We start from the raw sequence: 24,509 nt of genomic DNA on the forward strand, positions 1-24,509 counted from the left end.
GAGTTAGGGTTTTGTTGGGGCATGAGGTCAAGGGTTGGGCGGACTATCTTAGGCATGTGAGATTAGAGGAAGGCTCATTCCTCTTGGGTGAGAGAAAACCTAGATTAGATCTAGGATTTTGGATAGAGAGAGAAGTGAGAAAGAGTTCTTATCTTGTCTTCTTCCATCACCAGTTCTTCCTCCTCATACTTCATCTTCAGATCTGGAGGAGTCTGGAAGATCTGAAGAAAGAAGAAACCATATCAGCCATCTGGTGGTTTCATCGCGAGCTAGCACTCCTGTAGGAACCGATCAGCATAGACTTCGAGTAGACCAACTGTAGAGGCCAAACACGTTGTGCGGCTACGAGCATCTTCAAGTTCTTGTGATTCAGATGCGGAGTCCTTCTACCCATGCTTAGGTATTAAATTCTGAATGTGTGTATAATGTGATCATACATGCAGATTTCTATTTTTAGATCTTATGCATGCTATATATTATGTTATAGATCCTAGGTTAGGGTTTTAGATATGATCTAAAGTATGTATAATAGATTAAAGGGTTTAATCTAAGTTTTGTGTTGCATAAAAATTTTAAAATAGAATGCTAGTCCCCTACCAGTATTCCATCAGTGGTATTAGAGTTTAGGTTCATTATAACATGATTATATATGCATGTAAGATCTGATTTTATGTTATTTAGATTAGATCTAAATAAATTTTTATGTTTATGATATGATATGATTAGATCTCATATGATTTAGATTAAATCTAAATTTAATCATATGTGATATGATTAGATTAGATGCCTAGTAGCGTGGTAATCAAATTGAACTTTCTTGACCGTTCGATCATAGGAGAAAGTAGGATTTTATGATCCTCTCATCTCATTCCATAGGGATCTCTTATGGTGTGTAGGAATGCTGTTCATTCATGAAGATGAAATATAAAAGGAAGAAAACTTATTTTTCTACAAAATTCTATTTTTGAAACCATAGGATTTGATATATGCAATACAATCTGCAAGAAAAATAAAAATTATCTAATCTATATGATTAAAATAGTTTTAATCATGGAAAATAAAATATGAAATCATAAAATATTTAGATATGATCTAAAAATCTGTTTATGATTGATTTTATTTCGAGTTATGTAGAATTTTTCAGAATTGAAACTCTTGAAAAACTGCTGGAACGTGAACTAAATCGGCTCAATTTTGAGCTGAGCTGACTTAGTCCCCTGATTTAGCCGATTTAGTTGTAAACTAAGCCGACCCAATTGCCACAAGCATGCGAAGCAGGTTACTATTACATCACAGTGAGCTGACCAAGTAGCAGACTTAGTCGACCCACTGGACTGAGCCGACTCAGTTGTGAACTGAGCCGACCCAGTTGTAACAGATCCGAACAATAATAGTTGCTGTTCATTATCAGTTAGCTGGTTAAGTAGCAGACTTGGTCGACCCACTGATGTTATGATAAACACTTAATTTAAGTCATTTAAAGTAGAAAATCATATTTAATTTATTTTATTTATTAAAAATTTGATGCTTCTTTTTATATTTTACAGGAAAGATGATCGTCGATACAAAGAGTCTGATTCATAGATCAAAAAGACTCAAGTTTGAAGAAATTTGGACTTAAAATAAAATTAAAATAAAAGAAGGATGCATACGGTATTATAAAAAATGAAGATACTATGCAAGAAATCCAAAAAGATATAGACGGTTTCTTTTTGGAATATAAAAAGAGTATTCACACATCAAATTTTCACACGACGCGTGTGGGCGCGAGCGCGGATGCAGGGCGGATGCGGGGCAGACGCGCGGCGAGCGGGCGTGCGGCAGGCGGGTTCGCGGGGAGTTTTTGCTGGCAGACGAACAGATGCTTATTAAAGGAAAAAAATTAATATTTAAAAATACTTTGAGAGGAAAGATTTGTATTTTCTTTATTTATTTATGATCTTTCCATCTCATCCATCCATCTTTTAGTCTTTAGCATTTTTTTTAGTTCCACATCGGAAAATCATGTAAAACTCCTCCCTCCTAACACCTATAAAAAGATTTTTGTACTCCCATTGGAGGGGGAGCCCAGAAATTCTTCTAGAGCCTTGCATAGAGGAATAGAAAGGGACTACTCCATGAGCAGCTAGGCTAGCAGTCTCGGGAGTAGAGAAGAAATTTTGTAACGGCACAGAGATGGTTTATTGTTCTAAACTTTCTTGTATTTCTTTATATGCAATAAAGATTATGCTTTTTATTTAAATCATCATGAGTTCTTTATTTGCTCCCTTTCATATACTTTTATTTATGCTTTCTTGTTAGATTAATATTAGGAACAACTTTTACTTTCCGGAGACGCGCCATCATCTACGGATACGAGGCGTGTCGAGGAAAGAAGAGTTGTTTATCTAGTACTTTCTGAAGACGCACCGTGATCTACGGGTACGGAGCGTGCCGAGGAAAGACAGATATTTTTCCTAAGATTAATCACATCTATTTAATTAAAAAAAAAGATACAACTCTACTAGTGCAAAATTAATTCAAAACTCCTGAGCTCTTTATTTTCTAATTACATCAATTTTAAGATAATTTATTTTCTAAATCAAAAACAATGCTTCTTTCATTTATTTTGCAATCTCAACTTAGCTCAAGGTCCCTGAGGATACGATCTTGACTCATCCTACCTACGTAGTGAGTAGAGTTATTTTTGGTGCTATCAAGGACTATGCATCAAATTTTGGTGCCGTTGTCGAGGATCTTGGCACGGCTGAATTAAAAAAAAAAAATCACTGACATTTCATAATACTTAACTAAAATAGCGTAACCTCAAATAAAAAAATTTCTAACTTGATTGGACACCTTGTTTCTTTGCATCTCATCTCCATAATTAACTTTAAGGGCACAACCCATTAACTAAGATAAGATGGAGATTTGATCACCCTTCCTTGGCCCATAAATCACTCTTTTGCATTTGCATAACCTAGACCTTAATCTAAAATCAACTAGACGTCAGCCCTAGGAATTTCGATCTCAATAGGATAAGAAAGCTCTAGAGTTGAACCGAGTGCGGATTGGTTAATTGCTCGGTGTCTAAGGCAAGTGGTTAAAGAAAGTGGTTTTCAATTGGTGCCATTGACTGACCTGACCAACTCAGTTGGTGTCTAAGGAAAGCAACGAGCAGGGAACCTCCCACATCTTACGCTTACCTGGCTGAGTCAGTTAGTCAGTCTTGAGCTTGGAGTGCTCAAAGGCGGTCTTGGAAGTTAGGAGCTGTCTAGATCTAAGTTAACCTTAGGATAGAGAGTCTATGCTTATTTAAGTTGATTGCAATTAACATCTAAACATTAACTAATTTCTCCCTTTTCATAGATTTAAGAGTCTTAGGTTCTTCTCTTTAGATTTTCTTCATTCTTTTCTCACTTTATTATAAAAAAAAATATATATATATATAAACTAAAATTTTTTGTGTTTGCTCTAAAGTATAATTGTAAGGTGTATGCTTGGCCGTAGATCGTTAGGACCAGAAATCCAACCTTTTGATCCAGAAATAGAAAGAACCTTTAGAGCCAACAGACGTAAAAATATGGACCGAAATCAGGAGAATGATCCACCAAAGCAATTGAAGGAGTACTTTACTCCTTCCACATATACCTACTCTCCTTGTATTCAAGTGCCCCCTGTGGAGGCCACTCAATATGAAATTAAGTCCAGTATAATCCAAATGTTACCTTCATTTTATGGACTTAGTAATGAGGACCCTTATAAACATCTTGAAGAATTTCTTGAGATATGCTCAACTGTCAAAATTCACAACTTCTCCAATGATGCTCTTAGGTTAAAATTATTCTCTTTCTCATTTAAGGACAAAGCCAAATACTGGCTACATACTTTGGATTCTATAACTATATCAACCTGGGACCAGCTGCAAGGAGAGTTTCTCAAGAAATATTATCCCATAGGAAAAACTAATCAAATAAGGAAAGCCATAACTAGTTTTTCCCAATTAGATGGAGAAATATTTCATGAAACATGGGAGAGATTAAAGGACCTTATTAGAAAATATCCCCACCATACTGTACCCAAATGGCAGTTAATCCAATATTTTTATGATGGGCTATCTGAAAGACATCGACAAATGGTCGATGCATCATGCGGTGGGACATTCATGCTGAAAAGTGATGATGAGGCATGGCAACTGTTTGAAATTTTAAGTAAAAATTTATTACATCATATGTTTGCCTCTATTAGAGATAAACCCATGTTAAACCCAAAGAGAGGTGGAATATATGAAGTAGGAAATGCCATAGATATCCATCATAAGGTAGATGAACTGTCCCAAAAATTAGATCATCTTCTAAATACTGAACAATCTCCGATTTCACCTAACCCAATCCAAGAAGTTTGTGCATTGTGTGCAAGTTCGAACAAATTTATTAGTGAATGCCCAGCCGCACCTCAATTTCTTGAGTTTGTGCACGAGCAGGTTCAGCAAGCTCAAGTCCAACAAGCTCGCAGACTGAGAAACGATCCATATTCAAACACTTATAACCCCGACTGGAGAAACCATCCAAATTTTTTTTGGAGACCACAACCAGTGGTTGGTCCTGCCACACCTCGACCTCAATATTAGGACCCAACATATAGGCATGGACCATACCATCAATTTCAAAATATTCTTCAACCGTCTACTACTGGTCACAGCTCAGCTTTTGAGAAAAAAGTTCTGAAAGTACTAGAATGATTAAAAGTCAACACTCAGATCCTTAACTCCCACACATAATCCATTGCTAAGCTAGAGACCCAAATAGGTCAACTAGCGACTGCATTCAGTAGGAGGGAAGGAGAAAAATTATCTAGCCAACCCAAGAGCAACCCAAGAGGGCAATTTGTGATTGAGAGCTTTAATACCCCAGAAGTTTTTTCTGAACATGCCAAATCAATCATGACTCTGAGAAGTGGAAAGGTCATTGAACACACTAGTAAAATCAATGAGACCGACCCTAAACCTCTAACCGAAGCCAAATCACCTAAGAACAAGGAGGACCTGAAAATAGAGAAGGAATCAACTGCACCGGAATCATCTTATTTGCCTAAAGCCCCATTTCTGGATGCCTTGAAAGCTCCTATTCCTGCAGATAAGAAGGGAGGAAAACTCGATGAGATGTTGGAATTATTTAAGCAAGTCCAAATTAATCTTCCCCTTGTAGACGCAATCAAACAGGTCCCTGCTTATGCCAAATTTTTGAAGAATTTATGCACCCAAAAATATAAATCTAGATCATAAATCCCAAAAAAAGTATGCCTCACTGAACAGGCTAGTTCTATTTTCCAGCATGCCACTCCTCCAAAGCTTAAGGACCCAGGAGCCCCCATCATTTCCTATGTTATAGGAGATTATCACATTGAAAAAGCTCTTCTGGATTTAGGGGCAAGTGTGAATCTTTTACCTAGTTCGGTGTATGAACTTTTTGGATTCGAAAAACTGAAACCCACATCAGTCACACTGCAATTAGCCGACAGATCAATTAAGGAACCACGTTGTTGCTCCTTAGATTGATTTTGATGATTACAAAGCAGTTGAAGGGGTACTAATGATTTTCGCTTGAAAAAGACTTATTGCACTTCAGGGGTAAAATCATAATTTTACCAAAACCCTGATTTGATAGCATCAAATGATAGAACAAAAGATTTGTGATCCATTGGTAAAAATTTTATTATTTTTGGACTTGTATTTTGAAAGATATGCATGTTTGAAAATTATGAGTCGACCCATGAGTTGACTCATGGCACATGAGATGACTGGCACGCTGAAATTCCTGGCCAGCATAGACTTGGCACACCCTGTGAGTCGACCCATGAGTCGACCCCCAGGCATGAGTCGACCCTATGAGTCGACCCCTGCTGTTTTTAGGCCAAAAATCACAAAACCTTATTTTTTGGTGGTTTTCTGATATTTTTCCACAGAGGTCGACCCATGAGTCAACCCCCAGGCATGAGTCAACCCATGAGTCAACCCTTGCGACGGGATTTTTCTGCAACGGCTAGTTTTTAACCCTTTTTAAATGCTTTTAATGCTCATTTAATGTGATCTAACGGCTCTATTTCAGTCTAGAATATTTTTTACTATTTCTTGAAGCTATAAAAGGGACAAAAAGGTGGAAATCAAAAACAAGAATCAAGAAGAGAGATTTTGAAAAAGAGATTTCAAGCAAATTTTTCAGCCCTAAGTAAGAGCTCACTCAAAGCATTCAAGAAGCCTTTAATCCAAGCTCACCAACTCCTCAAGTGCACATTCAAGTCTCCAACCACCTTGAGAAAATCAAAAAGAGTCTTCTTCTCTTTGAGTAAAATATATTTAAAGCATCATTCGCTCATTAAAGGAGCTTTCTTTGTACTTACTTGTGCTATTCATTGTTATACTTTGCTTGAGTTATTGTTTTTATTTTGGAAGGGTTCCAAAACAAGGAAAGGTTGATCCGAACCTTGAATCGGAGTGTATTGGGTTGGCTTATACCCGAGAAATAAGTGGACTAGCTTGGGATAGCTAGAGTTGGAGTTTCCGATGTTTGTATTCGGGTTGAATACAAGATTAGTAGATTGGAATTCCCAAGTAGGAGCTTGGGGAGTGGATGTAGGTGTAAGGTTGGCATCGAACCACTATAAATTCTTTTGTTTGTGGTGTGCCTAATTGCTCTTCTTTAACTCTTCATTATTCTCTTGCATTCTTGCTTTTAGCCATTAGCCTTGAATTAATTTTACTCTCCCTATTTATTTAGCTTTTGTCAAACATTTTTCATAAGTCATAAGTTAAGCTTAAAATTTTTAGAAACCCAATTCACCCCCCTCTTGGATTGCATAGCTAGACAACAAGTGGTATCAGAGCCCGGTGCTTTAGTCCTACTTTGATCTAAACAATCAAAGAGCCAAAGATCTATGGCAACTCAAGTTGGTACTTCTCTAGCCGAGGGGCAATCCACTAACCGACCTCCACTTTTCAATGGGTCTAATTACACCTATTGGAAAGCTCGGATGAAAATATTCATTCAAGCACTCGACTATGATATGTGGAGTATCATAGTGAATGGCCCTCACACACCCACTAAAATTATAGATGGTGTGGAATCAGCCAAACCTGAGAAAGAATGGGATGAGGTTGATAAGAAAATGGCCCAATTAAATGCTAAAGCTATGAATGTTCTTTATTGTGCTCTTGATGCAAATGAATTTAATCGTATTTCTACTTGCTCGTCTGTTAAAGAAATATGGGATAGGTTAGAAGTAACCCATGAAGGAACCAATCAAGTAAAGGAGTCTAAAATCAACATGCTTGTGCATAAATATGAATTGTTTAAAATGGAGCATGATGAGTCCATAACTGAAATGTTTACTTACTTTACTGATATTATAAATGGTTTAAAGAGTCTTGGTAAGTCCTATACTAATAGTGAGCTTGTAAGAAAGATTCTCAGATCCTTATCAAGAACTTGGGAAGTCAAAGTGACCGCCATCCAAGAAGCCAAGGACTTGAACATTCTACCCTTGGAAGAGCTTCTTGGATCATTGATGACTCATGAGCTAAGTATGAAGCAACATCAAGAGGAAGAAGTCAAAAAGAAAAGAATAATTGCCCTCAAATCCACAGCTCCACCAGATGAAGAAACTGATGACACTGAAGATGAAGAACAGGATGAAGAAATGGCACTCATTACCTGAAGATTCAAGAAATTTTTAAGAAAAAGGAAACAAGGGATGAGGAAGAGGCCATTCACAAAAGGAGAACAGAGCAAAGAAAAGGAGAAAGACCAAACCCTTATCTGCTACGAGTGCAAGAAGTCGGGATACTTCAAATTCGAATGCCCACAACTGAAGAAGGATCCTAAGAAGTATAAGAAGAAGGCCATGATGGCCACTTGGAGTGCGAGTGATGACTCAAGCTCCGAAGAGGAAAACTCGACTGAACAAGCCAACCCGTGCCTTATGGCACATGAAAATGAGGTAATATCCGAAACTCCTAGTGACTTTACATTTGAAGAACTACATGAAGCTTTTTATGATTTAGTTGATAAATTAAAGAAACTAGAAATGAAGAACAAAGATCTAAAATTGAAAAATCAATCTTTATTGAAACAAAATGAAAGCATTTCAATTGAAAAATCCACCCTGCTTCAAGAAAATCAAAGTTTAAAGAATGAAATTGCCAAGTTAAAACCATTAGTTGAAAAATTCACCTTGAGTTCAAATAAACTTAATATGATTCTTGAAAATCAAAAGGCCGTGTATGATAAGGCTGGACTTGGCTATAACCCCTTGAAGAAACAAAAATATCTGAAAAATATTTATGTAAACTCTTTAAGTAACAAGTCTTCTAATATTACTTGCTTCAAATGTGGTAGAGTAGGACATAAGTCATACACTTGCTTCTCTAACAAGTCTGCAAACTCAAATATAAAGAAAATATGGGTTCCAAAAGGAACCATTATGACTAACCAAAAAGGATCCAAGAAAGCTTGGGTACCTAAAACAAAAACTTGACTTTTGCTTGCAGGTGTGTCTAGCATCCTAAGGAGGAAACAGGAAATGGTATCTTGACAGTGGATGCTTGAGACACATGACTGGTGATGAATCCTAATTCATCACTCTTGATGCTAAGAATGGAGGGATGGTCACCTTTGGAGACAATGACAAAGGAAAGATCATCGGTATAGGTAATATTTGTATCACTCCCTCCAAATACATTGAAAATATTTTGTTAGTAGATGGTTTAAAGCATAATTTACTCAGCATTAGTCAATTTTGTGATAAAGGATATAAAGTTATTTTTGAATCGTCTGTTTGCATTGTAACTAGTCCTATTAATGATGGCATTAAATTTATTGGACATAGATATGATAATGTTTATATGGTAGATTTTAATGATCTATCCAAAATAAATATGCAATGTCTAGTATCCTTGAATGCTAAAATTAATGAGACTAGTTGGCTTTGGCATCGTAGGCTTGCACATATTAGCATGCATTCACTTTCAAAATTAATTAAGAAAGAATTGGTTCTTGGTCTGCCAAAATTGAATTTTGAAAAGGATAGAATTTGTGATGCATGCCAACTAGGTAAACAAACAAGAGTTTCATTTAAATCCAAAAATGTTGTTTCAACCTCTAGACCTTTAGAGCTTTTGCATATGGACTTATTTGGACCTACTAGAACTACTAGTCTAGGAGAAAAATGATATGGTTTTATAATTATAGATGATTACTCTCATTTTACTTGGGTTTTTTTTTTAGCACACAAAGATGAAACTTTTCAAGTTTTCACTAAATTTTACCGAAAAGTCACTAATCAGAAAGGATTTTCAATTCAAAATATTCGAAGTGATCATGGAACTGAATTTGAAAATCAAGATTTTAAAAAATTTTATGATGAAAAAGGAATAGGCCATAACTTCTCTGCACCTAGGACACTCCAACAAAATGGGATAGTAGAAAGAAAAAATAGAACCCTAGAAGAAATAGCCCGTACCATGCTATTAACACAACATGTTATATTTTAAATCATGCTTTGATTAGACAAATTTTAAAGAAAACCTCCTATGAGCTTTGGAAAGAAAGAAAACCTAATATTACATATTTTCATATTTTTGGTTGCCGATATTTTGTATTAAATAATGGTAAAAAAAGACTTAAAAAATTTGATGTAAAATCAGATGAAGCAATCTTTCTTGGTTACTGCTCCACTAGTAAAGCTTTTAGAGTTTTTAACAAAAGAACTTTAGTAGTAGAGGAGTCGATACATGTTGTCTTTGATGAATCTAACGATCTTCCTTCAAGGAAGAATGAAGGTATTGATGATGCAGATCCTCTTATAGAAGGAATAAAGGAAATCACTCTGAAAGATTCAACAATTCAAGATGATGAGGAATATGAAGACAAACAGGATGAGGGAGGTGAAGAACATCAAGAACAACCTCAAGGTACAAATGACCTACCCAAAGAATGGAGGTATGTTCACAATCACCCTAAGGAGCTAATTATTGGTGATCCTATGCATGGGGTAAAAACTCGTTCTTCACTTAAAGATGTATTTAATCATTGTGCTTTTGTCTCTTATCTTGAACCAAAAACTATTGAAGAAGTTGAAAATGATTATAATTGGATTAATGCAATGCAAGAGGAACTTAATCAATTTGAAAGAAATAATGTATGGACTTTAGTATCAAGACCTAAAAATTATTCAATAATTGGCACAAAATGGGTCTTTAGGAACAAATTAGATGAACATGAAAATGTAATAAGAAATAAAGCAAGATTGGTTGCTAAAGGTTATAATCAAGAAGAAGGAATTAATTTTGATGAGACCTTTGCACCTGTTGCTAGATTAGAGGCCATTAGACTTCTACTTGCATATGCTTGCTTTATGAAATTTAAATTATTTCAAATGGATGTCAAAAGTGTATTTTTGAATGGATATATTGCTGAAGAAGTCTATGTAGAACAACCTCCAGATTTTGAAAATCATGCTTTTCCTAATCATGTTTTTAAATTAAATAAAGCTCTATATAGTTTGAAACAAGCACCTAGGGCTTGGTATGATAGGCTAAGCAAATTTTTACTAAATAATGATTTTTCAAGAGGTAATGTAGACACAACCCTCTTCATTAAAAGAAATCAAAATGATATGTTAATTATACAAATATATGTTGATGATATTATTTTTGGGTCTACTAATGAATCTCTTTGTCAAGACTTTGCTAAGCTCATGCAGGGGGAGTTCGAGATGAGCATGATGGAAGAACTTACATTCTTTCTCGGACTCCAAATCAAACAAATAAAAGAAGGAATCTCCATCACCCAAAGCAAGTACACCAAGGAATTACTCAAAAGATTTGGAATGGAGAACTCCAAAGCAATTGGCACACCCATGAGCCCTTCATGTAAGCTTGACAAGGATGAAGAAGATAAATGTGTAGACTTAAAATATTATAGAGGTATGATTGGCTCTCTATTATATTTAACTGCAAGTAGGCCTGATATCATGTTTAGTGTTTGTCTGTGTGCTAGATTTCAATCTAATCCTAAAGAGTCTCACTTGAATGCTGTTAAAAGAATCCTTAGATATTTAAATGGTACTCAAACTCTAGGATTATGATACTCTAAGGACTCATTAATTGACTTAATAGGATATTTAGATGCTGATTTTGCTGGATGTAGATTAGATAGAAAAAGCACTAGTGGAACTTGCCTATTTTTTGGAGTTAACCTAATCTCCTGATTTAGCAAGAAACAAAATTCGGTAGCACTGTCTACGGCTGAGGCCGAATACATCGCAGTCGAAAGTTGTTGTGCTCAAATCTTGTGGATTAAGCAACAACTCAAAGACTTTGGTATCAAACTTAATGAAACACCCATAAGATGTGATAACACTAGTGCCATAAATCTTACTAAAAATTCAATTCAACATTCAAGGTCTAAACATATTGAAATAAGACATCATTTTATAAGAGAACATGTTCAAAATAAAGATATAATTCTTGACTATGTTTGCACTGAAAATCAATTAGCTGATATCTTTACAAAGGCCCTAAGTGAGGATAGATTCTATGAAATTAGGAGAAATCTAGGAATTCTTGATCTATTTGCTTAAATATTTCTTCAATTCCAAGGAATCGATGTCAAAATTTCTTTGAGCTCAATTTCCATCATCTCTCTTAGACCTAAAAGCTCAAGATTAACCCTCTCACAACTTGTCACTGAGCAAAAACTCTTCTCCCAGAATTTTGAATTTTTTTGGAATTTATTCATATTTTTTCTGAAATTTTGTGAATCATGAGTCGACCCCCTAGGGTCGACCCAATGGCATACTCGCAATTTTCGGCCAACATCCCACGGGTTCATCTCTTTCTTAAGTAAAAACCCATTCATGAGTCGACCCCTCTATCTTCGTCTTCCTCCCTCCAAAACTCGTAGTCCTCATCTTCGTTCTCTCCAAATCTAAAGTTTTAGCCCAAGATCCTTCTCCCATCACCTCTCCACCTCAAATCGCCCCTTGGGAAAGAAGCTTTTCATATTTTTCTCCCTTGATTGAAGCGATTGGAGCATGCCCTAGCTTCCACCATTCTTCTCCAAATCGGGATTTCTCTCCTCCAAAAATCTCTTTCCATCCCCTAATAACCCTCCTTCTCCTCACCCATTTGATCTTCCAAGTCTCCTTGCTTGCTCTTGTGGTGAGAATGGCTCCAAAAATGAAACTCCCTCAAAGAAGAAAATCGGTCCGTGAGCTGGAAGAGGGCGTGCGCAGGAAAAGACAAGCTTCTCAGACCTCCTCTGCTCCCATTCCTGCTTCAGCATCTGCTCCAGGTTCCTCTCAGTCTCCTCTCAGCCCTAGCAAAATTCCACTCTCTGTCAGAAAGGTAGAAACCGGCAAAAATGTTGACTTCAGATTTTTTGAAAAAGAGGGTTTCTCCATTGGTTCAAAGATCAAAAACCAGGGTTGGGGATTTTACTGTTCTCTTAAAGAAGTTACATATGTAGATTTGGTTAGAGAGTTTTATCTGAATCTGTGGTATGGCAATGGAACAGTAACATCTACTGTTAAGGCAATTGATATCTGCTTAGATCCTATTATTTTGGGAGAGATTCTTCATTTGCCCTGTGAGGGATATTCAAACATGGAACTCTCAGTGAAGGAAGAAGGGATCAATGTGATTTTAGGAGGAACATACTCGGAAAGCCTAAATAAATTAGAAGCCAAGATCCTGTCAATTGAAATGAGAATTCTACATCAATTGGTAACAAAGCTTTTCTTCCCGAGAAGTGGTAGACATGACCTCCTTTCAGGCCGAGACATATGCATAATGTTTCATATGATCACCCAAACCCCCCTAAACCTCCCTGCTTTAATGATTGAGGCCATGAGAGAAATACTGAATAGATCCAAGGTACATCTGCCTTTTGGTATGGCCCTCACACTGGTATTCAGGAGGTTTGGAGTTAGTTTTGAGGGAGAGGCATCTGCTAAGCTTTCTCACTCTGACACCATCAATCAGCACACTCTGCACCGCATGGGATTCACTAGGATTGATGGTGGTTGGATCAAGGGTGTAGAAGAGAGAGTTAAGGACAGAGTTGAGGATAGAGCTGAGGAAGAAGGTCCTTCATCACCTCTCCATGACTTCAGGGCAGCATCTCCAGACATCCAGTTTGTTTCAGATCCAGAGGCTGGCCCTTCAGAGTCTACCAGGAGGCACACTCCAGTTCAGCAGCCAGACAGCAGAGCACCTCCCTCAGAGATCAGATTGGCTAATGATCAGATTGAGATGATTTCTCAGCATGTGGCTTCCTTGCTTTCTCGTCAGTGGAGCACTTCAGCTTTTGCATCAGGATCCATATCATTTGATGCATCTGATCAGACCTTGATCCCCCACATCTCCACTATATTTCAGATGATCTCAGATCAGTCAGTTCGGATTCAGTAGCTCGAGGGTTACATTTTAAGACTGATTGGGAGAGTACTTGACTTGCAGGGGTAAGTGTTAGCTCTAGCCCATCCACAGCCACAGGAGTGCACTACTGAGGTCTCAGACCTATCTACGGAGGCAGCCAGACTTAGAGGAGTATTGGAGGGTGGATTTGATTTCTTGAGGAGAGAGCATGCTTCTACATAGTTCACTACACTGCTTCAGTCTATTTCGAGAGCTCTGAACCTTCTTGACACCATCAGGCTCTCTCTTGCAGTTCAGTCTATTGCTTCTCAGCCTTCAGGATCATCTCGCCCACCTACTCGTGCCAGCACCTCCACTCGTGGCAGAGGCAGACGGGGTGAGGACGAGTCCTTGGTCGTGATCCATCATCTCCCCACCCTATCTTCGATACATCTGATTCTGATCCATCTAGTCATGAGCTCTACTAGATCCTCGTAGTTAGCCTTGTCTGTTGTTTGTTTCTAGGATCTATCTTTTGGGCCATGTAATGATATTAACTGGTTGACTTTTATATTATGGAATATGTATTGGAACAGCTATGGTATCAATCACTTTTTGATTATATATCCACTTTTTGACTTTTAATGTATGCTGCTATTTCATATCTATGGTACTCAATGGTATATTTTATTTTATGATTGCTGTATTCAGGAGGAGTAAACATTAATATCAGTAAAATTAATGATTAGTACAAGAAGTTTGAAGAAACAAAAAGAGAAAATATGGTAACAATGTTTGATGATGTCAAAAAGGAGGAGAAATTAAAGAAAAGTATCAAAAGCAAGATTAATAAAAGTCTTAAAAATAAAATGAGTGAATTGCTAAGCAAAAAGCAAATGAGCAAACTTTAAAATTAATTCTTAGACATGCTCTGATACACCTTAAAATTTGACATGCTCTGATACACTTTAAAATTAATTCTTAGACATGCATTGATATACTTAATTTTTAAACATGCTCTGATACCAAAATTAAATAATCAAATGAGAATGAGCAAATTTTCAAGATGCTAAGAAATTTGAAAAATAAGCAAATGAGCAAATGAGATATTTTCAAATACGCAATTTTCAAATTCTTAAGTAAATTCTACTTTGCTCTGATAACAAAAATAAATTTTCTGCTCTGATACCAGAATCACATAATCAAATGAGCAAATTTTCAAATCATTAAGTAATAGGCAAATTGTTTATGCAAATGGGCACATGTATCACATGCCAAAAGAATCAATCTTCTTTTCAAGCAAATGCACTTATAAGTTGGTAGTAAATTTCCTATTTATCTTCAAACTACCTATAATGCATTTCATTCCTTGAAATTCATGCTCATTGATTCATATATATGCTTTTGTTCAAGTATTTTGTCATCATAAAAAAGGGAGAGATTGTTGCTCCTTAGATTGATTTTGATGATTACAAAGCAGTTGAAGGGGTACTAATAATTTTCGCTTGAAAAAGACTTATTGCTCTTCAGAGGCAAAATCATAATTTTACCAAAACTCTGATTTGATAGCATCAAATGATAGAACAAAAGATTTGTGATCCATTGGTGAAAATTTTATTATTTTTGGACTTGTATTTTGAAAAATATGCATGTTTGAAAATCATGAGTCGACCCATGAGTCGACTCATGGCACATGAGATGACTGGCATGTTGAAATTTCTGGCCGGCACAGACTTGGCACACCCTGTGAGTCGACCCATGAGTCGACCCCCAGGCATGAGTCGATCCTATGAGTCGACCCATGCTGTTTTTAGGTCAAAAATCACAGAACCTTATTTTCTGGTGGTTTTCTGATATTTTTTCACAGAGGTCGACCCATGAGTCGACCCCCAGGCATGAGTCGACCCATGAGTCGACCCCTGTGATGGGATTTTTCTACAACGGCTAGTTTTTAACCCATTTTAAATGCTTTTAATGCTCATTTAATGTGGTCTAACAGCTCTATTTTAGCCTAGAATGTTTTTCACTATTTCTTGAAGCTATAAAAGGGACAAAAAGGTGGAAATCAAAAACAAGAATCAAGAAGAGAGATTTTAAAAAAGGGATTTCAAGCAAACTTTTTAGCCCTAAGCAAGAGCTCACTCAAAGCATTCAAGAAGCCTTTAATCCAAGCTCACCAACTCCTCAAGTGCACATTCAAGTCTCCAACCACCTTGAGAAAATCAAAAAGAGTCTTCTTCTCTTTGAGTAAAGTATATTTAAAGCATCATTCACTCATTAAAGGAGCTTTCTTTGTACTTACTTGTGCTATTCATTGTTATACTTTGCTTGAGTTATTGTTTTTATTTTGGAAGGGTTCTAAAATAAGAGAAGGTTGATTCGAACCTTGAATCGGAGTATATTGGGTTGGCTTGTACCCAGAAAACAAGTGGACTAGCTTGGGATAGCTAGAGTCGGAGTTTTCGACATTTGTATTCGGGTTGAATACAAGATTAGTGGATTGAAATTCCCAAGTAGGAGCTTGGAGAGTGGATGTAGGTACAAAGTTGGCACCGAACCACTATAAATTCTTTTGTTTGTGGTGTGCCTAATTGCTCTTCTTTAACTCTTCATTATTCTCTTACATTCTTACTTTTAGCCATTAGCCTTGAATTAATTTTACTCTCCCTATTTATTTAGCTTTTGTCAAATATTTTTCATAAGTCATAAGTTAAGCTTAAAATTTTTAGAAACCCAATTCACCCCCCCTCTTGGGTTGCATAGCTGGGCAACACACGTGGAATGCTTGAGGATGTCTTGGTCAAGGTAGATGAATTTTACTTTTCAGTTGATTTTTTGGTTCTCGACATGGAATTAAGTGGCAACCCCAGACAAATTCCCATTATCTTAGGACGACCCTTCCTAGCTACGGCAAATGCATGCATTAATTGTAGGACAGGAGTCATGGACGTATCGTTTGGGAATAAAAAACTAAGACTGAATGTGTTTGGTGCTTTCTAAGATCCATCAATGGATAGTTGCTTCGAAGTAGATACACTAGAAGACATTATAGAAGATGCAACACCCACAATTCTAGCACCAGATCCCTTAGATACTTGTTTGGCTCACTTTGGAGTGTATGACTTTAAGAAATATATGAAAGAAGTTAACATCTTGTTGGATACACCACATGATAAAACCACTCCTCCATGGACAATCAAGTATGAGCCATTGCCCACATTAGCCAGTACACCAATAGTCCCATCTTTAGAATCACCACCTATGTTAGAATTGAAACTCCTTCCTGCTACGCTCAAGTATGTATTTCTAGGACTCAATGACACCCTCCCGGCAATCATTGCATCAGACTTGACCCCCAATCAGGAAGCACAATTGGTTGGTATTCTGAAGGAACACAAAGAGGCTATCGGTTGGTCCATTGCCGATTTAAAAGGAATTGACCCCTCCATTTGCATGCACCATATTCATTTTGAGGCAAATGCCAAACCCCATCGAGATATGCAGAAGAGATTGAACCCAAACATGCGTGAAGTAGTAAAGAAAGAGGTGGTAAAGTGGTTAGATGCTGGAATCATTTACCCCATATCCGATAGTAAATGGGTCAGTCCCACTCAAGTAGTACCTAAGAAATCAGGTATTACTGTGGTTGAGAATGAAGAAGGTGAACTGCTTCCCACTCGCATATCATCTGGATGGCGAGTATGCATAGATTATAGAAAACTGAATACCGTTACTAGGAAAGACCATTTTCCATTGCCCTTCATCGACCAAATCTTAGAACGGTTAGCAGGACAAAGTTTCTTCTGTTTTCTTGATGGTTATTCAGGGTACAATCAAGTATCTGTATTTTCGGATGATCAAGAAAAGACTACCTTCACCTGCCCCTATGGCACCTTCGCTTTTCGGCGTATGCCATTCGGGCTCTGTAATGCACCCGCTATATTTCAACGGTGCATACTAGTCATTTTTTTGGATATGATGGACAAATGTCTTGAAATTTTTATGAATAATTTTTCTGTGTTTGGAACCACCTTTGAGGATTGTCTCCATAATCTTTCCAAAGTTCTTAAACGGTGTATGGAGATAAATCTTGTCCTAAGTTGGGAAAAGAGCCATTTCATGGTGCGGAAAGGAATTGTATTAGGACATATTATTTCTGAAAGAGGGATCGAGGTAGATAAAGCCAAAGTTGAGGTCATTTCAAAACTACCACCCCCTACTTCGGTCCGATAAATACGATCCTTCTTAGGTCATGCCGGATTTTATAGACGCTTCATCAAAGACTTTAGCAAGATTTTAAGACCCTTGTGCAATCTGTTAGCCAAGGATACACCATTTGTCTTTGATGAAGACTGTTTGAAAGCGTTCAACACATTACGAACAGTCCTGACAATAGCACCCACAATAAAACCCCCTGACTGGTCCATTCCATTTGAGATTATGTGTGATGCCTTTGACTTTGCAATAGGTGCTGTCTTAGGTCAAAAAATCAATAAGGAGCCACATGTGATCTATCATGCTAGCAAGACTCTTTTCGATGCCCAATTAAACTACACTACAACAGAAAAAGAGCTACTAGCAGTAGTGTTCGCCCTTGAAAAATTTTGCTCATATATGTTAGGGTCTAAGGTTCTAGTTTACTCTGATCATGCGGCTCTGAAACATCTCCTCTCAAAGAAAGATACTAAACCGCGTTTGATCAGATGGATCCTTCTTTTACAAGAATTTGATCTGAAAATCTGAGATAAGAAGGGTTCTGAGAATGTGGTAGCTGATCACATCTCCAGGATCTTAGTTGAACACACGATAGGCATAGATGAGGTCAAAAAAAAATTTTCTGACAAATAACTTTTCACAATCTCCTCTAGCGGTCCTCCATGGTTTGTCCATATTGTCAATTACTTATCAACAGGACAAGTACCTTCTCACTGGACAAAACAAGAAAAAGATCGATTTTTCTCGCAAATTAAACATTATTTTTGGGAAGAACCTGAACTATTCAAATACTGTCCTGACTAAGTTATTCACCGTTGTGTCCCCGAGAGTGAATTCCAAAGCATTCTCACTTTTTGCCATTCTTCGACATGTGGGGGACATTTTAGTGGAAGAAAAACTGTAGCAAAAGTACTGCAGAGTGGATTTTATTGGCCAACATTTTTCAAGGATGCATATGAATTTGGTCGAAGTTGTCTGCGATGTCAGCAAATAAAAAATTTATCCAAGAAGGATATGATGCCGCTGACCCCCATTTTAGTAGTAGAAATCTTCGATGTTTGGGGGATTGATTTCATGGGACCTTTTCCAGCCTCATTTGGATTCGAATATATTCTGGTGGCAGTTGATTACGTATCAAAATGGGTGGAGGCAATAGCTATACGGACTAATGATAATAAAATTATAACTAGTTTTATCCAACAAAACATCATTAGTCGATTTGGCTTCCCAAGGGTGATCATTAGTGATGGGGGGACTCATTTTACGAATAAACATTTTGAAGTACTTATGAAAAAATATAATATTTCACACAAAGTGGCCACACCATATCACCCCCAAACTAATGGTCAGGTAGAGGTGTCAAATAGGGAGATTAAATATATCCTAGAAAAGACGATTAGGCTCAATAGAAAGGATTGGTCTCTTCGCTTAGATGATGCATTATGGGCTTACTGTACTGCTTTTAAAACACCCATAGGAATGTCTCCTTATCGACTTGTATTTGAAAAAGCTTGTCATTTGCCGGTGGAATTGAAACATCGTGCATTTTGGGCCATACGGCAATTTAACTTTGATATGAAAAATGCAGGTTCCAATAGGAGACTTCAATTAAATGAACTTGAAGAGCTACGCAATGAAGCATATGAGAGTGTCAGAATTTATAAGGCTCGAACTAAAGCATACCATGATAAATTCATTGCACGAAAAATATTTGAGCCCGATCAAAAAGTTTGGCTCTTCAATTCTAGGTTGCATCTGTTTTCTGAAAAACTTCGCTCACGTTGGGACGGACCTTTCATTGTAACTCAGGTATTTCCTCATGGAGCTATAGAACTCAAAAATCCTAAATAGGAGAACACCTTTAAAGTGAATGGTCAGCGATTGAAACCTTACATAGATGGAATTAGTGATGGAGAATTAATTGAATCTATTGATTTAATAGATCCAATACCGTCATAATACTCAATTCAGTCTGGCTGAAGACGTAAAACTTAGCGCTTGTTGGGAGGCAACCCAATGATTTCATATTTTTTTTACTTTACTGCAGCTACAAAAATTTAGAATAAGAGCCTATTAATCAATGAAGCTATCTTCACCTTCCGAAGCAAAATTATCCCAGGTGCACTCTCTCTTTTTATTTTCTTTGCTTTCCTACTCCATTGAGGATAATGTAGATTAAGTTGGAGGGGGAGGAAATTAATCAAATCCTTGAGTATGGTTAGAAATAATTAGTTTTGTGTATCCAAATTTTTTTTTGATTAAGAGTCAATTAGGCATCCTAAACAATGAATGATTAATGGTCAAGATAATTTTAGAGATACTGAGAAATAAATTATTAAGAAAACCCAATGAATGGTAGGGTTTAGACTAGATCAAATTTTAGGAGTGATTCTATAATCCTCTTCTTACTGATCTCAATAAAGAATCTACTTCATGAGAGATTGGGTGGAAAGGTCGAGGTATGCAAAAATTTTTCTTAAAAAAAAAAATAAATAACATTGGTTTCCTATTGAGTAACCGGGCCCTTTCGCCTAAATAAGCATTGTGGTTCGCGTAAAAAGGTAGACAATGTTAAAAAAAAAAAAATAGTGGATAATAAGGGGACTAAATTGAAAGAAGATAATAAATCTCTCTCACATTAAGTTAGAGGATTTAAAGAGTAAAGTGAGAGTTGGTGAAAGAAAAGCTCTTGAAATTTCTTTAGTTAATACTCAACCACTAATTGGGTCAAATTGATAATCCAATGAAGTATCTCTTTAATGGTCTGACCAGATATCATTTACCTTTTGGGATGCCTAACCTAACTTTTGATTCAAGATCGAGTTGGTACACAATGCTGATATATCTATTTTACTCGAGGACGAGCAAAATTCAAGTTGGGGGATGTGATAAACACTTAATTTAAGTCATTTAAAATAAAAAATCATATTTAATTTATTTTATTTATTAAAAATTTGATGCTTCTTTTTATATTTTACAGAAAAGATGATCGTCGATACAAAGAGTCTGATTTATAGATCAAAAAGACTCAAGTTTGAAGAAATTTAGACTTAAAATAAAATTAAAATAAAAGAAGGATGCATATGGTATTATAGAAAATGAAGATACTATGCAAGGAATCCAAAAGGATATAGACGTCATTGTGAAGAAACAAAAGTTTCTTTTTGGAATATAAAAAGAGTATTCACACATCAAATTTTCACGCAGCGCGCGTGGGCGCGAGCGCGGACGAGGGGTAGACGCGCGGCAAGCGGGGAGTTTTTGCTGGCGGACGAACAGATGCTTATTAAAGAAAAAAATTAATATTTAGAAATACTTTGAGAGGAAAGATTTGTATTTTCTTTATTTATTTGTGATCTTTCCATCTTATCCATCCATCTTTTAGTCTTTAGCATTTTTTTTAGTCCCACATCGGAAAATCATGTAAAACTCCTCCCTCCTAACACCTATAAAAAGACTTTTGTACTCCCATTGGAGGGGGAGCTCAGAAATTTTTCTAGAGCCTTGCATAGAGGAATAGAAAGGGACTACTCCATGAGCAGCTAGGCTAACAATCTCGAGAGTGGAGAAGAAATTTTGTAACGACACAGAGATGGTTTATTGTTCTAAACTTTTTTGTATTTCTTTATATGTAATAAAGATTATGCTTTTTATTTAAATCATCATGAGTTCTTTATTTGCTCCCTTTCATATGCTTTTATTTATGCTTTCTTGTTAGATTAATATTAGGAACAACTTTTACTTTTCAAAGATGCACCGTGATCACGGATATGGGGCGTGCCGAGGAAAGAAGAGTTGTTTACCTAATACTTTTTAGAGACGTACCGTGATCTATGGGTATGGGGCGTGCCGAGGAAAGATAGGTATTTTTTCTAAGATTAATCACATCTATTTAATTAAAAAAAAGAGATACAACTCTATTAGTACAAAATTAATTCAAAACTCCTGAGCTCTTTATTTTCTAATTACATCAATTTTAAGATAATTTATTTTCTAAATAAAAAATAACGCTTCTTTCTTTTATTTTGCAATCTCAATTTAGCCCAAGGTCCCTGAGGATACGATCTCGACTCATCCTACCTACGTAGTGAGTAGAGTTATTTTTGGTGCTATCAACGACTATGCATCATGTTAGCTGGCTTAGTTCTGGGATGAGCCAACCCAATTTTAGAATAAATTTTTTTTGCATAAATTTAATTATAAAATATTTATAAAAATTTAAATTATTTCAAATTCATATTGAATATATACTTAATTAAGAATTAAGTTAAATCAATTAGATCTAAAATTTTGAATTAAGATCTAATGATATTCACATAAAATATGGAGTGATAGATTTATGGGCTAGTTTGTTAAGTCCTCTTAATTGGGTTAGACCTAGGATTAAAATCAAAGATTAAATAGACTAAAAAGAAAAATTAGATTAAATCAAAGTTTCTCTAGAGTCGATACAATAGTTATTGTTGGTCGAGTCTATGTCTTTGATTAGACCCAAATAGACTTTAATCCTAGCTCCACGGTCAAAGCCAAGTCTATAAGCTGATCATATTGAAACTGACTAATCAATTGGTATCAAAGATAAATTTGACAGTTTTGATTGGTGGTCACTAATTGGGAGCTACTCGCATTGATTGAGTCTATAGCGAGTTAATGGCATATCCCTCTCACCGATCTTACTTACCTAGCCAACATGGTGAATCATATTTTGATCAGATTGCTTAATGATTAAGGATTGATCTATGCTAACTAGAAAATCAGTATGACTAATTTAGGTGCTCCTAGTGTGACTTGTCTTAGTCCTCTTCATGACTTGTGAAGTCAGTGGAAGGATTTATGACTTGTCGGTCGGATCGGCTCATCTCAGATCTTTCATGAACTGACTTGGTGAAGTCAATGGGAGGATTATGAATAGTTGGTCAATTTTTTCTCTTAAACTACTAACCAAATCTTCTAAATTATTAGATCCATAAAATGAGCTAGTTATGAGGATAACTGGATCATAGCCTCCCATTAAGGTGGATGATAATAGGTCTAATAGTCTAGGTAAGTATTACAGACCCATAGGCCTGGTGTTTATTTGGATATTGAAATTATCATTTATTATATGATGGCTCAGTTGTATCTATCTGATGGATGGTCAGATTGGTTGACCATAGTTAGGCCTAATCATTTGTTGGTTAGATGGGCTGAGCATAGTCATATTAATGGTCGGACCTAACCAGGACCTTGCAATGGGGGCTATTGCCTACTAATTAGGAACCTGGGGTGAAATTTAATACTAGAAGTTGTTGGGAGAAATAATTGGTTAAGAACCTACCATAGATGCACATGGGTTGGTCGGTCATAGTCGGGTATATATGTAGTCTATGAGGATTCTAGTACCTACTAAGGGATTAAAGTAATTTCTCAAATTAGAGGTAGAGGCTATCAATTCATATAAAATAGTGGGAGAACCTTTAGACTAAAGTCTATGTCTTTAGGTTTAATCAATTCATATACTAATTAAGTTTTATTTTTTTTTTATGCAGATATGGCCACCATCTTGTCGCTCTAATCATTGTTAGATAGTGATAAGCTTATGGGATCCAACTTTGATAGCTAGTATTGAAAGTTGAGAATCGCTCTTAAGCATGAAAAGATTCTCTATATCCTTACGAAGCCTTCACCTGATGAACCTGCGCTCGATGCATGTGATGCGATTAGAGACACTTATCAGAAGTGGCTTAGTGACCGAACTATAGTGCAATATATAATGAGGGTGGCCATAAGAAGCAAATTTAATGGTAAATTTGTAGATTCACAGCTTGAGGAAATATTTCAAATATTGAAGGAATTTTTCTCAGCAGGTTCCCAGTCCTCTGAGAGAGGAGAGAAAGAGGTGCATAAATCTAGGACTAATTCGAGTCAGGTAGAGTACTTCTTTTGCAAGATGCATGGTCATTGGCAGAGAAATTATCCTCAGTTCCTTGACCTAAACAGGCTAAAGAGAAACGGGTAATTGGTTGCTGATTAAGGTGCTTATATGATAATATCTTACAATTTCTCTATTTGTGATACTACTAATTGGGTATTGGATACTGGAAGTCCAACTCACATTTGTAATTTATTGCAAGGACTTCAGATTAATAGAAAATTTGAGAATGATGAAAAATTTTTGAATGTTGGAGATGGAAGTAAAGTTTCAATCCTAGTTTTGGGAGTTGTCGAGCTTGTTTTCAATTCCAATAGTATCATTTTAAGTGATTATCACTATTGTCTATCTTTCTTGATGAATGTAATCTTTGTTGGCCTTTTGGCTAAAGATGGTTATTATTTCTCAATAAAGAATAATTATTGTGATATCATTATGAATGGTATTATAATAATAAGAGGATAATTAAGAAATGATATTTATATTTTATCACAATCTGTAAGTATAATGTATACTTCAGACAAATATCTTAAGTTAGATTATGTCACGGATGCCTACCTCTAGTATTGTAGGCTTGATCATATTAACAAGAACATGATAAATAGGTTAGCTCAAGAAGGTATCTTGAATATTAATAATTGTGAATCATTATTGATCTGTGAGTCTTATCTTCCTGAGAAGAAAACTAAGTCACCTTTTACTGAAAAAGATGAGCGAGCCAGCGATATTTTAGGTCTAATACATACTGATGTATGTGGACCTATGAACATAAGTGTCAAAGGTAGATATCACTATTTTATTACGTTCATAGACGACCTATCTAAGTATAGATATGTCTACTTGATGAAATATATGAAGAAAAAATGGATAGTTCAAAGCATATACTTTTAAAATTTTACAGTAAAAAAATAAAAGATTAAATACTTTAATTTTTTACACATACTTTAGATCAGATCTAAACTACCATAAAGGATCTATGATATAAAAATT

The 24,509-nt window shown here is 36.1% G+C and overlaps 1 non-coding gene across 1 annotated transcript; it reads right to left on the bottom strand.

Moving 5' to 3' along the window:
* Positions 1 to 3,949: 3,949 nt before the first annotated feature.
* LOC140851422 (small nucleolar RNA R71) lies at positions 3,950 to 4,055 on the bottom strand. The gene has a single exon (XR_012134175.1). It is a non-coding gene; the product is annotated as a small nucleolar RNA R71 (small nucleolar RNA).
* Between the last annotated feature and the right edge of the window lie 20,454 nt (positions 4,056 to 24,509).

This window comes from Elaeis guineensis, chromosome 8 (genome assembly GCF_000442705.2).
Source record: "Elaeis guineensis isolate ETL-2024a chromosome 8, EG11, whole genome shotgun sequence".
Lineage (NCBI taxonomy): Eukaryota > Viridiplantae > Streptophyta > Magnoliopsida > Arecales > Arecaceae > Elaeis > Elaeis guineensis.